General features: G+C 46.7%; 3 non-coding genes and 1 pseudogene across 3 annotated transcripts; 3 read left to right on the forward strand and 1 right to left on the reverse strand.

Moving 5' to 3' along the window:
• LOC102819841 overlaps nt 1-5,908 on the reverse strand; it is a 12,311-nt pseudogene extending 6,403 nt beyond the window's left edge.
• TRNAP-UGG lies at nt 4,145-4,216 on the forward strand. Its single transcript has one exon. It is a non-coding gene; the product is annotated as a tRNA-Pro (tRNA).
• Nucleotides 5,909-6,617: 709 nt separating the features above from the next.
• TRNAP-AGG lies at nt 6,618-6,689 on the forward strand. The gene has a single exon. It is a non-coding gene; the product is annotated as a tRNA-Pro (tRNA).
• A 5,030-nt stretch (nt 6,690-11,719) lies between these two features.
• On the forward strand, nt 11,720-11,792 carry TRNAK-CUU. Its single transcript has one exon. It is a non-coding gene; the product is annotated as a tRNA-Lys (tRNA).
• The last annotated feature ends 282 nt before the right edge of the window (nt 11,793-12,074 follow it).

Raw genomic sequence — 12,074 nt, forward strand, 5'->3', positions numbered from 1 at the left:
CTTCCTTTTTGGTTTTCTGATTCCAGATCTTTGCACATTTTGTTGTAATATTTGGCTTTATCTTCTTGAGCTGACCTTTGAAATTTTCCCTTAAGCTCTCGGACCTCTTTATTTCTTCTATTTGCTTTAGCATCTCTACACTGGAGAGCAAGTTACAGTGTCTCTTCTGACATCCTTTTTGACCTTTTCCTTCTTTCTTGTCTGATCTTCTTGATGTATGATGTTCTTGATGCCATCCCACAATTCTTCTGGTCTTCGGTCTTTAGTGTTTAATGTATCAAATCTGTTCTTCAGATGATCTCTAAATTCAAGTGTGATATATTCAAGATCATATTTTGGCTCTCATGGGCTTGTTTTCATTTTCTTCAGCTTCAGTTTGAATTTGCATGTGAGCAATTGATGGTCTGTTCCACAGTCTGCCCCGGGCCTTGTTTTGACTGATGATATGGAACTTTTCCATCGTCTCTTTCCGCAGATGTACTCAATTTGATTTCTATGTATTCCATCTGGTGAGGACCATGTATATAGTCGTCTTTTATGCTGCCTAAAGAAGGTATTTGAAATGAACAAATCATTGATTTTGCCGAATTCTGTCATGCGTTCTCCAGCATCATTTCTATCACCAAGGCCATATTTTCCAACTACTGATTCTCTTTGTTCCCAACCTTTGCATTCCAATCACCAGTAATGATCAATAAATCTTGATTGCATGTTTGATCAATTTCAGATTGAAGAAGTTCTTAGAATTCTTCTATTTCATCCTTACTGGCTTTAGTGGTTGTTGCATAAATTTGAATAATAGTGGTATTAACTGTGCTTCCCTGTAGGCGCATGGAAATTATTCTATCACTGACAGGGTTGTACCTCATGACTGATCTGGAGATATATATATATATATATTTTTACAATGAATGCAACACCATTCCTCTTCAATTTGTGATTTCCTGCATAGTAAACCATGTGGTCATCAGATTCAAAATGGCCAATACCAGTCCATTTCAGCTCACTAATGTCTAAGATATTGATGTTTATGCCTTCCATTTCATTTTTGACAACTTCCAATTTTCCCAGAGTCATACTTTGTGCATTCCATGTTCCGATTTTCAATGGATGTTTACAGCTGTTTCTCTTCATTTTGAGTTGTGCCCCATCAGCAAATGAAGGTCCCGAGGTCTTTTCTTCCACGGGCTTTACTCCATTCGCATCATCACGGTCAACTCTACTTTGAGGAGGCAGCTCTTACCCAGTTGCATTTTGAGTGCCTTCCAACCTGAGGGACTCATTTTCCGGCACTATATCTGACAGTATTTCTCTGCTATTCATAAGGTTTTCTGTGACTAAATATTTGAAAGTAGTTCGTCACTCCTTCTTCCTAGTCTGTCTTTGTCTGGAAGCTCATCTGAAACCTGTCCACCATGGGTGACTCAGCTGGTATTTGAAAAACCGGTGGCATAGCTTCCAGAATCACAGCAACTCACAAGCCACCACAGTAAGACAAACTGACAGATGAGTGGTGGGGTGTCTACTTAAAGAGACCAAATTCCATTTTCTAGTCTGGCTCCTCCGAGGCATCCTGTGTGTCAATCTTGGCCAGGGGGGCTGAGGCAGTAGCAGGAGCAGCAGAGGTAGCTGTGGCCACAGGGCAGGGCGGCAGCCACAAATGCAGATGGATCAGCCAAGAAGGTCTTGACCTTTTCAGGTAGTGGGAAGGTGTACCACTTCTCCACAGACAGAGACAAAGCTCTTTATACCCTTGATGATGGAACGGGGTACTTGGGTAACAGGTGGGTAACCAATCTGCAGACACACGCTGACAGTGTTCCAGATATCTTCTAGGAAGACAGAATGCAAGCTCCTTGGTGCTGTCAAGAACTTCCGGGTTATAGATGCTGCTGTTGTCTAACATCTGCTGGATGATTGGTCAGAAGGAGAAGGGGGAGATGTTCAGCATGCTCAGCAACCCTGCTGGCTCCCACTTTATCTCCAGTCTTGATCAGTTGCACATCAGTCTGAAATTTCAATGGTGCGTCTGGAGAGTTTTGTGGTGATGCCCAAAGCCTGGAAGAAGGAGGTTTTCTTGAGGACCCAGATCTCTGTTCTGGGCTGGCACAGTAACCTCGCATGAGGCAATGGCCCAGGCAGAAGCTGGAACCTTGTTGGCTAGTAGCCTGTCCCTAATCTCAGTGAGTTCCTCCATGGTGAACCCACAGTGCTCCAGATGTGAGACAACAGTTTCTCCAGAGCTGGGTTGTTTCCAGGTGCCCTCAATGGCCTTGCACAGACTGTGGAACAGACAGACGATCAATTGCTCAGATGTAACTTCAAGATGAAGCTGAAGAAAATTAAAACAAGCCTTGTTGTTGTTGTTATATGCTGTGGAGTTGGTTCTGACTCACAGCGACCCTGTATAGCCTATAAGAGGCAAAACAAGCCTACAAGAGTCAAAATATGACCTTGAACATGTTGCTGTGTGTCATCAAGTCGGTTCCAACCCCTAGTGAACCTGTGTAGGATTTCCAAGGAGTGGCTGGTTAGCTTGAACTGTCTTATTTGGGCTGATGATATGGAGTTTTCCCACCGTCTCTTTCCACAAATGTCAATTTGATTTCTGTGTATTCTTTCTGGTGAAGTCCATGTGTATAATAATCTTTATGTTATTTAAAAAATATATTTGTAATGAATAAGTCACTGGTCTTGCAAAATTCTATCATGTGATTTCCAGCATCATTTCTGTCACCAAAGCCATATTTCCCAACTACTGATCCTCCTTCTTTTTTTCCAACGGTTGCATTCCAATTACCAGTAATTATTAATGCATCTTGATTGCATATTTGATCAATTTCAAGCTAAAGAAGTTGGTAGAATTCAATTTCTTCACTTGCTTTAGTGGTTGGTGGGTAAATTTGAATAATAGTAGTATTAACTGGTCTTCCTTGTAGGCATATGGATAGTATCCTATCACCGACAGTGTTATGCTTCAAGACAGATCTTGAAATGTTCTTTTTGATTACAAATGCTATGCCATTGCTCTTCAATTGTCATTCCTGACATAGTAAACCATGTGATTGTCATATTCAAAATGGCTTAGGATATCGATGCTTATACGTTCCATTTCATTCTTGACAACTTTCAATTTTCTTAGATTCATACTTTGTGCATTCCATGTTCCAATTATTAATGGATGTTTGCAGTGTTTTCTCCTTATTTTGAGTTGTGCTTCATCAGCAAATGAAGGTCCCGAGGGCTTTGCTCCACTCTTGGTTCACAGTCAACTGCACTTTGAGAACACACTTCTTCTCAAGTTGTATTTTGAGTGACTTTTAACCTGAGGGGCTGACCTCCCAGCACTATATCTGACAATATTCTGGTGCTATTTGTCGTGTGTTCGATGTTCAATATTCCGGTACTATCTGACAGTGTTTCACTGCTATTCATAGAGTTTTGGGTGATTAAACAGTCTGAAGTTGTCTGCCTCTCCTTCTTCTGAGTCTGAGTCTGTCTTAGTCTGAAAGCTCAACTGAAATCTGTTCACCATGGGCATTCAGAATATCAGTGGCATAGCTTACGGCATCAGAGCAACACAAAAGCCACCATGGTGTGACAAATTGACAGATGAGTGAAGGACTGCCCTTTCTAAGATCCCAATAAAATATTGAATAGATGAGAGGGGATATTTATTATCACTAGAAATAGTTACAATTTGTCAGTTGGTATTGCTGTGTAACAACCCACGAATCTAGTGTCATGAAACAACTATTGTATTATGCTCATGGATTCTGTGGGTCAAGAACTCAATGGAAGAACAGCAAGTTTCACTTGTATCTATCAAGTCTGGTGGCTTGGCTGGGAGCAGCTACAGGGTTGGGGGCTAATAAATCTGGAGACCCCTTCACTCACTAATCTGCCACCTGGACAGCGATAAGTCAAAGACTGAGCTGGCTGGGACTGCATGGAGGCTTACAGGAGTGGATAATGTTGGTGGTGAATCCAGTTATCCAGCAGAACTCAACGTTTCACCTGAAAATCTGCCCTGGGAACCAACATACTCAGGATTTACAGATACTGGAACTAGTAATTGAACTATAAGGTGACTGGATTCCTTGTGATTTAGTTGGACATCACTTAAATGATAGAATGTTGTAGTGGCTCGTTGGTCTAGGGGTATGATTCTTGCTTTGGGTGCGAGAGGTCCCGGGTTCAAATCCCGGACGAGCCCTGCTTTTCTTCCCTCCTAAGAATTTAGTAAAGTTTTACTAAAGGTAATACAGAAACGGCATTGATAGAGAACTTCCAGAGGTTCAAGCTGGATTCAGAAGAGGCCGTGGAACGAGGGATATCATTGCTAATGTGCAATGGATCTTGGCTGAAAGCAGAGAATATCAGAAAGATGTTTACCTGTGCTTTATTGACTATGCGAAGGCTTTCAATTGTGTAGATCATGACAAACTATGAACAACATTGCGAAGTGTGAGTATTCCGGAACACTTAATTATGCTCATGAGGAATCTGTATCTGAACCAAGAGGCAGTTGTTTGAACAGAACATGGGAACATTGAATGTTTTAAAATTAAGAAAGGTGTGCAACAAGGTTGTATTCTTTCACCATACTTATTCAACTTGTATGCTGAGCAAATAATCCGAGAAGCTGGGGTTTATGAAGAAAAACGTGGCATCAGGATTGGAGGAAGACTCATTAACAACCTGAGATATGCATATGATACAACCTTGCTTGCTGAAAGTGAAGAGGACTTAAAACATTACTGATGAAAATCAAAGAGCACAGCCTTTAGTATGGATTGCATCTCAATGTCAAGAAAACAAAAATCCTCACCACTGGACCAATAAACAACATTCTTATCAATGGAGAAAAGATTGAAGTTGTCAAGGACTTCATTCTTCTTGGATCAACTATGAACACTCACAGAAGCAGCAGTCAAGAAATTAAACATATTGCTTTAGGCAAATCTGCTGCACAAGACCTTTTTAAAGTGTTGAAGAGCAAAGATGTCAGCTTGAGGACTAAGGTGCGTCTGACCTCAGCCATGGTATTTTCAATAACCTCATATGCATGCGAAAGCTGGACAGTGAATAAGGAAGACCGTAGAAGAATTGATGCTTTTGAGTTATGGTGTTGGAGGAGAATATTGAAAGTGCCATGGACTGCCAAAAGAACCAACAGATCTGTGTTGGAAGAAGTGCAGCCAGAGTGCTCCTTGGAGGCCAGGATGGCCAAACTTCATTTCTCATGCTTCGGACATATTGTCAGGAGGGAACAGTCGCGGGAGAAGGATATCATGTTTGGTAAGGTGGAGGGTCAGAGAAAAAGAGGAAGATCCCCAACGAGATGGACTGGCCAAGTGGCAGCATGGATGTACTCAAGCGTGGCAACAGTAGTGAGGTTGGCCCAGGATGGGACAGTGTTTCGTTCTGCTGTGCATAAGGTCGCTATGTGCATCGGTACCGACTCGATGGCACCTAACAACAACAACTGATCGACTAGGAGTCCTGGTGTGGGCTAATGCATCCGACTACAAAGTCGTTTGAACTGCAAGGTCGGTGGTTCAAGCTCACCAGCTGCTCCTTGGAAACCCTATACAGCGTCGCTGTGTGTCGGAATCGACTCGACGGCACTTAACAACGACACTAATTGATCTACAGACCCCTAAACAATTTAGGGAAACAAAGGAGTCTTGGTGGCTAGCGGGTCATGTGTTGGCCTGCTAACCAAAACCACGAGGCAGTTCGCAAGGAATAAACAGCCTTGGGAAACCCTGAGAGTCTTGGGGAAAGTGGGTCCGAGGGAGTTTGCTTGAGCCGGGCAGTGGATAACGAGGCAGAGCATTGTGTGGTGCGGGACTAGATCATCCACACCTGCTGCGTTCTTGGAGTTCGGATCACTCCTGACCATGAGGAAGGACAGACCTACAGCCCAGGGTGCCCTGAACCTGACCCGGACCCTGGATTCAGGACCCCGCGGGCAGCGTACTCCCCTCCATCCCCCCAATCTGGAGAGTCGGAGCGTCTGCCTCGGGTACCGGGGCCGTAGCTTTGGCCGCCGGGTCGTTCCTGCGCTCCTGAAGGAAGGTACAGCTGGCACTGCCCGTCTGGCACATTCTTGGGTAAGTGATAGGCTCGAGTCCTCACAATGGGAGCTCCTTTTTTTCGGTTTTGGCCTTTCTGGAAATCGGGGCAGCAGAACCCAGAGAAGCGGGCCGGGGTGCGGCCTTTCCAAGGAGGCTTGGTCCCAGGAATTTCGGCTCTGAGACCCTGGACGCCCTGGTGGCCCCAGAGCTGCCCGGGGATTGTGTTCCCAGCGCTCTCGCGGCTGCGAAGAATGTCTGTGAAGCGGGTCTACGTGGCACTGAGAGGCACACATGCTTCCCAGCGCAGCTTCGCGGTTGTTTTAACGCCCAGCCGAGGGGGCGACCCGGATCTGGGGCGTAGGGGCTTTCCTCCACATTGTGCGGCTGGGAGAGGGGGGTTCTGGCTCCCTCTGGCATCTGAACTCTTCCCCAGGAAATCAGATCCTAAATCTCCTCCTTACAACTGCTGACTCCGCCTGTCCCACCCAAGGAAATAGACGGTCACAGAGACAAGCTTGAGTGTACACAGCGTGTGGCTCGTTGGTCTAGGGGTATGATTCTCGCTTAGGGTGCGAGAGGTCCCGGGTTCAAATCCCGGACGAGCCCTTGTTTTCCGTGAGCGCTAGACATTGAAAACCAACCCTGTAATTGGTGATCTTAGTTTAAAAAAGGTTTCAAAAACCCAGAAGTATTTTGAACATGTTAGGAGGGATCAGTTCCTGGAGAAGGACATGATGCTTGGTAAAGTGGAGGGACAGCGAAAAAGAAGACCCCTAAGAAGGATTGACTCAGTGGCAGCAGCAATGACCTCAGACATATTAATTGTTGTGAGAATGGAGAATGGAGCAGGGACCTGGCTGCATTTTGTTCCGTTGTGCATCATGTCACTATGAGTAGAACCAACTGGGTGGCACCTAATAAGAACAGTGGACTGTTTGAGACTGGAGGACTCCGAGAGACTATGGATTTGACACTCTTCAGACCTGGAACCTCTGGGGGCAACCTGGTAGAGAAGTAACAAACTGGCTCAAAAAATCATATCACCCAGAAGTTCTGAACTCCTTTTTTAAAAAATCACCTCTACAAGACCAAACTGTCAGCAATGACTTTGAGACAAAGAGGAGGTCAGGAGGCGGGGACATGAAATGAATGGGATAGGAAAAACCAGAAAAGAAATAATGAGTGAGAATGCTTACCATTGTGAAAAATATAACCAATGTCACTGAACAATTTTGTGTAGAAATTGTTGAAGGGAACCCTAAACTGCTATGTAAACCTCCATCAAAAGCATCATTTTTTAAAGAAAAAGAAATATGGAATAAAGAAAGATTTTAGTATAACTTAACAACAACAACAAACCAATAAGCTTCAAGCTCTTTAAAAAGCTGCTAGTGACGCCTTTTAAATTTAATTGGGGCCCTATTGCCAGGAAGTTCTGCCCAGGCTTGATGTACTAGATTTGTCAGTACAAATGAGTATGGCTGGGGAAAAGAGGGGGCCTTCCTATTGAGTAAGAGCCATTTTCTTTCAAAACAACAATGAGATACCATCTCACACCAGCATTAACAGAAAAGTTTTTTTTTTTTTTTTAAATAGAGAAAATAACAAATGCTGGCAAGGGTGTGGAGAGACTGGGACCTTCCTACATTGCTGGTGGAACTGTAAAATAGTTAAATTATTGTGGAAAATGGTATGGTGCTGCCTCAGAAAGTTGGAAATAGAAATACTTTATGACCCAGCAATCCTTCTACTTGGTATATATTCACATGAAATCAGAGCCAGTAGATATATGCACAACATACAAGTAGATGTAGGCACACTGATGTTCATCACAGCGCTATTCACAATACAAAGAGACGGAGACAGCCTAAACGCCTATCAATGGAAGAATGGCTAAACAAACTTTGGTACACACAGTGGGGTACTATGCAACATTGAAGAATAATGATAAATCAGTGAACTACCTCAGAACATGATGAACCTGGAGGACATGCTGAGTGAAATTTGTCAATCACAAAAGGACAAATATTGTATGAGTCTGTTGTTGTTATGTGCCATGGAGTTGGTTTTGACTCATAGTGACCCTGTACAGGGTTTCCGAGGCTGTAAGTCTTTACGGGAGCAGAAAGCCTCATCTTTTTCCTGAGGAATAGCTGGTAGTTTTGAACTGCTGACCGTGTGGTTCACAGCCTGATTTGTAACCACTACACTACCAGAGCTCCTTGTATGAGCCTACTGTTGTAAAAATTCTAGACAAGGTTTTCATACTAAAAGGTACTTTGTTTCATGGCTACCAGGGGTGGGAGGGAAGAGAGAGTAATTGACTGGCTAACTCCAGTGATAGGGAGGGCAATATACAAGAAGAGGGAGGTTGGTGGAAGAATGATGAAGTCCGGTGCAGACACAGGGAGGTATGAAAGGGTTAAAGGGGATAGAGGTAAATAGTGTTATAGACACAACCTTGGAACAGCAGTGTTCTGTGGGTAGATACGTGGACAGAGACATAGGCTGAATGGGTATGGGAGGGAGAGTGGGAGAATACCCACAAATATGTAAGGGGGTTGAAAGAAGCTATTAGTACATGGGAATTTCCCTGCCAACGCAACCATGAATGTGGTGGAGCATACAGTGGGCAAAATGAAGAAAACTTCTTAGATCTTATCAAACAGCTTCAGGCAAGGAGTTGCTGGGCATGGAGTTCAGGACCATAGTCTCAAGGGACACCATGATCAATTGGCATAACATCGTTCATACAGAAGTGTTGGTGAATAGTATCTGGAACGTTAAAAGCTTACGATCAGCCACCTAAGGTGCAGCTTTTGGTTTCTCCTTCTGTGGAAGAAAGAAGAGTAATGAGAATTGAAGAGGCTTGGAGTCAGTTAGTTTAATGGACTAATGGAACACGTGAGCATCAGTTTCCATGACTCTGAGACCAGAAGAACTAGATGGTGTCCAACTGCTCTAAAAGAGATCACTTTAGAAGGTCCCGAATAGAGTGAGAGAAAATGTGGAATAAACCTCAAGATTATTTAAAAAAACCCACAAAAACAAAAACCGGTCTTACTGATCAGAAAGAGACAGGAGGAACCTGAGACTATCGGCCCTCGAAGCCCCTTTGGTCTGGAAAGGAACTCACCCTCTTGGACCAAATTTCAGCCACGCAGTTGGTATAGAGAGGACAACAACACTAACAAAGTATGGTCATTTAAAATCAAAAGGGCAACATTTACCTAAGGAATAAGCTAAGAAGCCATGGGAAGGAAGGTGGAATAGAAATAGGGACCACAGGCAGGAAGCACAGAACTGCTGCATAGAGGGGATTGTCATCATTGTCATGAAACCAAGCGTGTGATTGTTTGGATGTAAAACTGGTGCTCTTGTCTGTAACCGTCACTCAATTCACAATGAAAAGTGAAAAAGAAAAAGAAAAAAAAGATCCGTTTTCTTCAGTCAGACAAATCAGTCAAAATGAGGGTCTGGGTCCCCACTGCAATCTCGAACCCAGGAGTTTAGCGATTAGGGAGAGGGCTGGCACTTAGGGAACCTCGCGACCAGCTATTGCATTCCTAGCTGCACCCTGAGACTTTCTCCTGCCTGCTCTTCCTTTTTTCTCCCCTCTCTCTGTTTCCGGGTCCTTCCTGGGTCTTCTCCCCGCCCTCACTCCAGATAGAAACCGATCCCAGGCTGCCACGGAGCTCGAGTGCTGGGTTAAGCTGACGCTGAGTTCCAGCGCCCGTCTGGAGCGCGTCTTCCAGGTTCTACTCTGCCCATCGGCTCTTCGTGAGCCTGGAGGGTGGGGGGGTTTCCATACGCAGCCCCTTTCCTTGAAGGAAGCAGATGACAAGCTTGTCTGGAGGACAGAAGGAGCTCAGACACTCAGGGGTCAGGACACTCTTGGACCCGCGGACCGATAGATGACAGCGCAGTGGACTTCCAAAACTGCGCTCGTGGTCTCGGATTCCAAACCGAGGCTCTGCTGCTCGATGGGCTAGTTTCCTTTGGGCCGCCGGGAACTCGGCCTCTGTCAGGCCTGGCCTCCTGGGCCTCCAACTGTCTTTGAGTTCATCCTCTAGCGCGGGAAAGGACCGCGCAGAAAAGGTCGAAGCGTGGACGACAACCTGGTTCAGAGACCCTAGGGTCCTGTCTAGGTACTAGCGGACAGCGAGAGTCTGGACCACGGCTCGCTTCGATTGGAACCCCCGGCACGTTAGAACCTTGAGGTAGGGCACCAGGGTGAGACCCAATTCAGGTTCAGTTCTCCGTGGGCCGCCTGGTACTAGCCAATCTCTGGCCCCTTAATGCTCAGGGCAGTTGGGTAGGTAGGTTTAGAGTCATGGGTTGACGCCTTACGCGGAATGTCTGTTTTTTGGGGACGCTAGACTGGGGTCACGGGGAGGGCGGCGAAACCAGCGTGTTAGGACCCCCTGCTGTATCCCTGGCCCTGGGGTCTGTGTAGACGGTGTGCTCCACCAGGGCACTGACCAGGTGCGTGTTCGCCCCAGGAGTCCACTCCACTACTGTTCACTGAAAGCAGAACGGGACGACGACTCTTGATAAGGTGTCAGGAAAACCCGACTGGGGGGTCCGGCTTTATGCTACTAATTTTACGCGGGGATACAAACAGGGAATGGAGGGGAGAAGCCCCCATCCCGGCTGAGGCTGAAGGGAGGAGAGGGAGGCCGACCCAGCGGAGAGGAGGTTCACTGTGAGCCGCGCACTCACCCCACCCACTACTTCGTGCCCTGGGAGGGCCCCGAGGGCCCTAAAGGTTTCAGTTCCCCTGGCTAGAGCCAAAGTGCAAGGCGTAATCAGCCCCCTCCTCCGTATGTCAGCTCCGTGCCACTTCCCTGGTTCCCACCGGCCCCTCCTCTCCCCCCTTGCTGCGGGGCGCATGGTGGTCACAGGAGACCCCGCTCTCCAGTTCCTGGGAGAAGTACGGTTCCGCGTCGACATTGGGGGCCCAGAGTGGTGAGGGAAGCCCTTGACGACAAGCATCTCGAAGCCGGAGAGTCAATGGGGAACCGGAGCTTTCGGGGGGGGGGGTCCCCTGTAAGGTCGGCGCAACTTGGGCCACCGTGTTCCCAGGTTCTATAATCCAATAAATGGATGGAAGTGTGGCCAAGTGTCCGGCAGGACGGCTCCCAGGCCTAGCAACAGGGCTGCATGTCCGTCCCCAAGATTTCCCTATAGATTCTAAGCAGCCCCGGGATAACCGGTGGGTGTCTGGAGCCTGAGGGGCGAAAGATGTGGTGACCCCGTGGGTGCTGGCCCCGTGGGACGCGCAGGTGTCCGCCCGAGCACCCTTCTTCCTTCAAACCATTTGCATTTGAGCAAAGAGAAGAGAAAGAAGAGGCCCCAGGCTTCTGTGGGTTCGGCTCGTGGCCCTTCTGGGTTCCTCGAAGACGTGACTATGAAACAACACTCGTCAACAGAGGGGGGAGGAGAGGCAGGCTTCCCGCCTGGTTGGGACACAGGTGACCGACAGCTGTAGATACGCGTCCGGAGCCGGACCAGGAGTGCAGACTGCCGTTGCGCGGGGCGGCAGGGACCGCAGTTAGATCGATGGACTGGAGGTGTCACTGAACGACCCATGGGTCAGGGAGGGATTCATCCCCTGAGCATGTTATTTTACGGGTGCCCGGCTAGCTCAGTCGGTAGAGCATGAGACTCTTAATCTCAGGGTCGTGGGTTCGAGCCCCACGTTGGGCGGTATGTTTTAAGTGGCTTAAAAGTGGTTTCCTTCTCTGCCTACCGCAGTCTGCAGTAAAGGTCCCAAGTGTCTTATTATTCCCCTTTTCCCAGCACAGGGAGGTGGTGGAATAAAATCTCCCTGAGAATTGGTGTTGTTGGATTGCCAAATCTTGAAAAGAAGCAATTGGAGTTTAAGTATCAACTTGTGTGTTGTGAGCTTCTAGTGCTACCGCAGGGTTAGCAGTCCAGTGCTTATCCTATACCGCCACACCAGGATTCAAGTAAAGGTCCCAAGTGTCT

The sequence above is a fragment of the Chrysochloris asiatica genome, unplaced genomic scaffold (genome assembly GCF_000296735.1).
Source record: "Chrysochloris asiatica unplaced genomic scaffold, ChrAsi1.0 scaffold00257, whole genome shotgun sequence".
Taxonomy (NCBI): Eukaryota; Metazoa; Chordata; class Mammalia; order Afrosoricida; family Chrysochloridae; genus Chrysochloris; species Chrysochloris asiatica.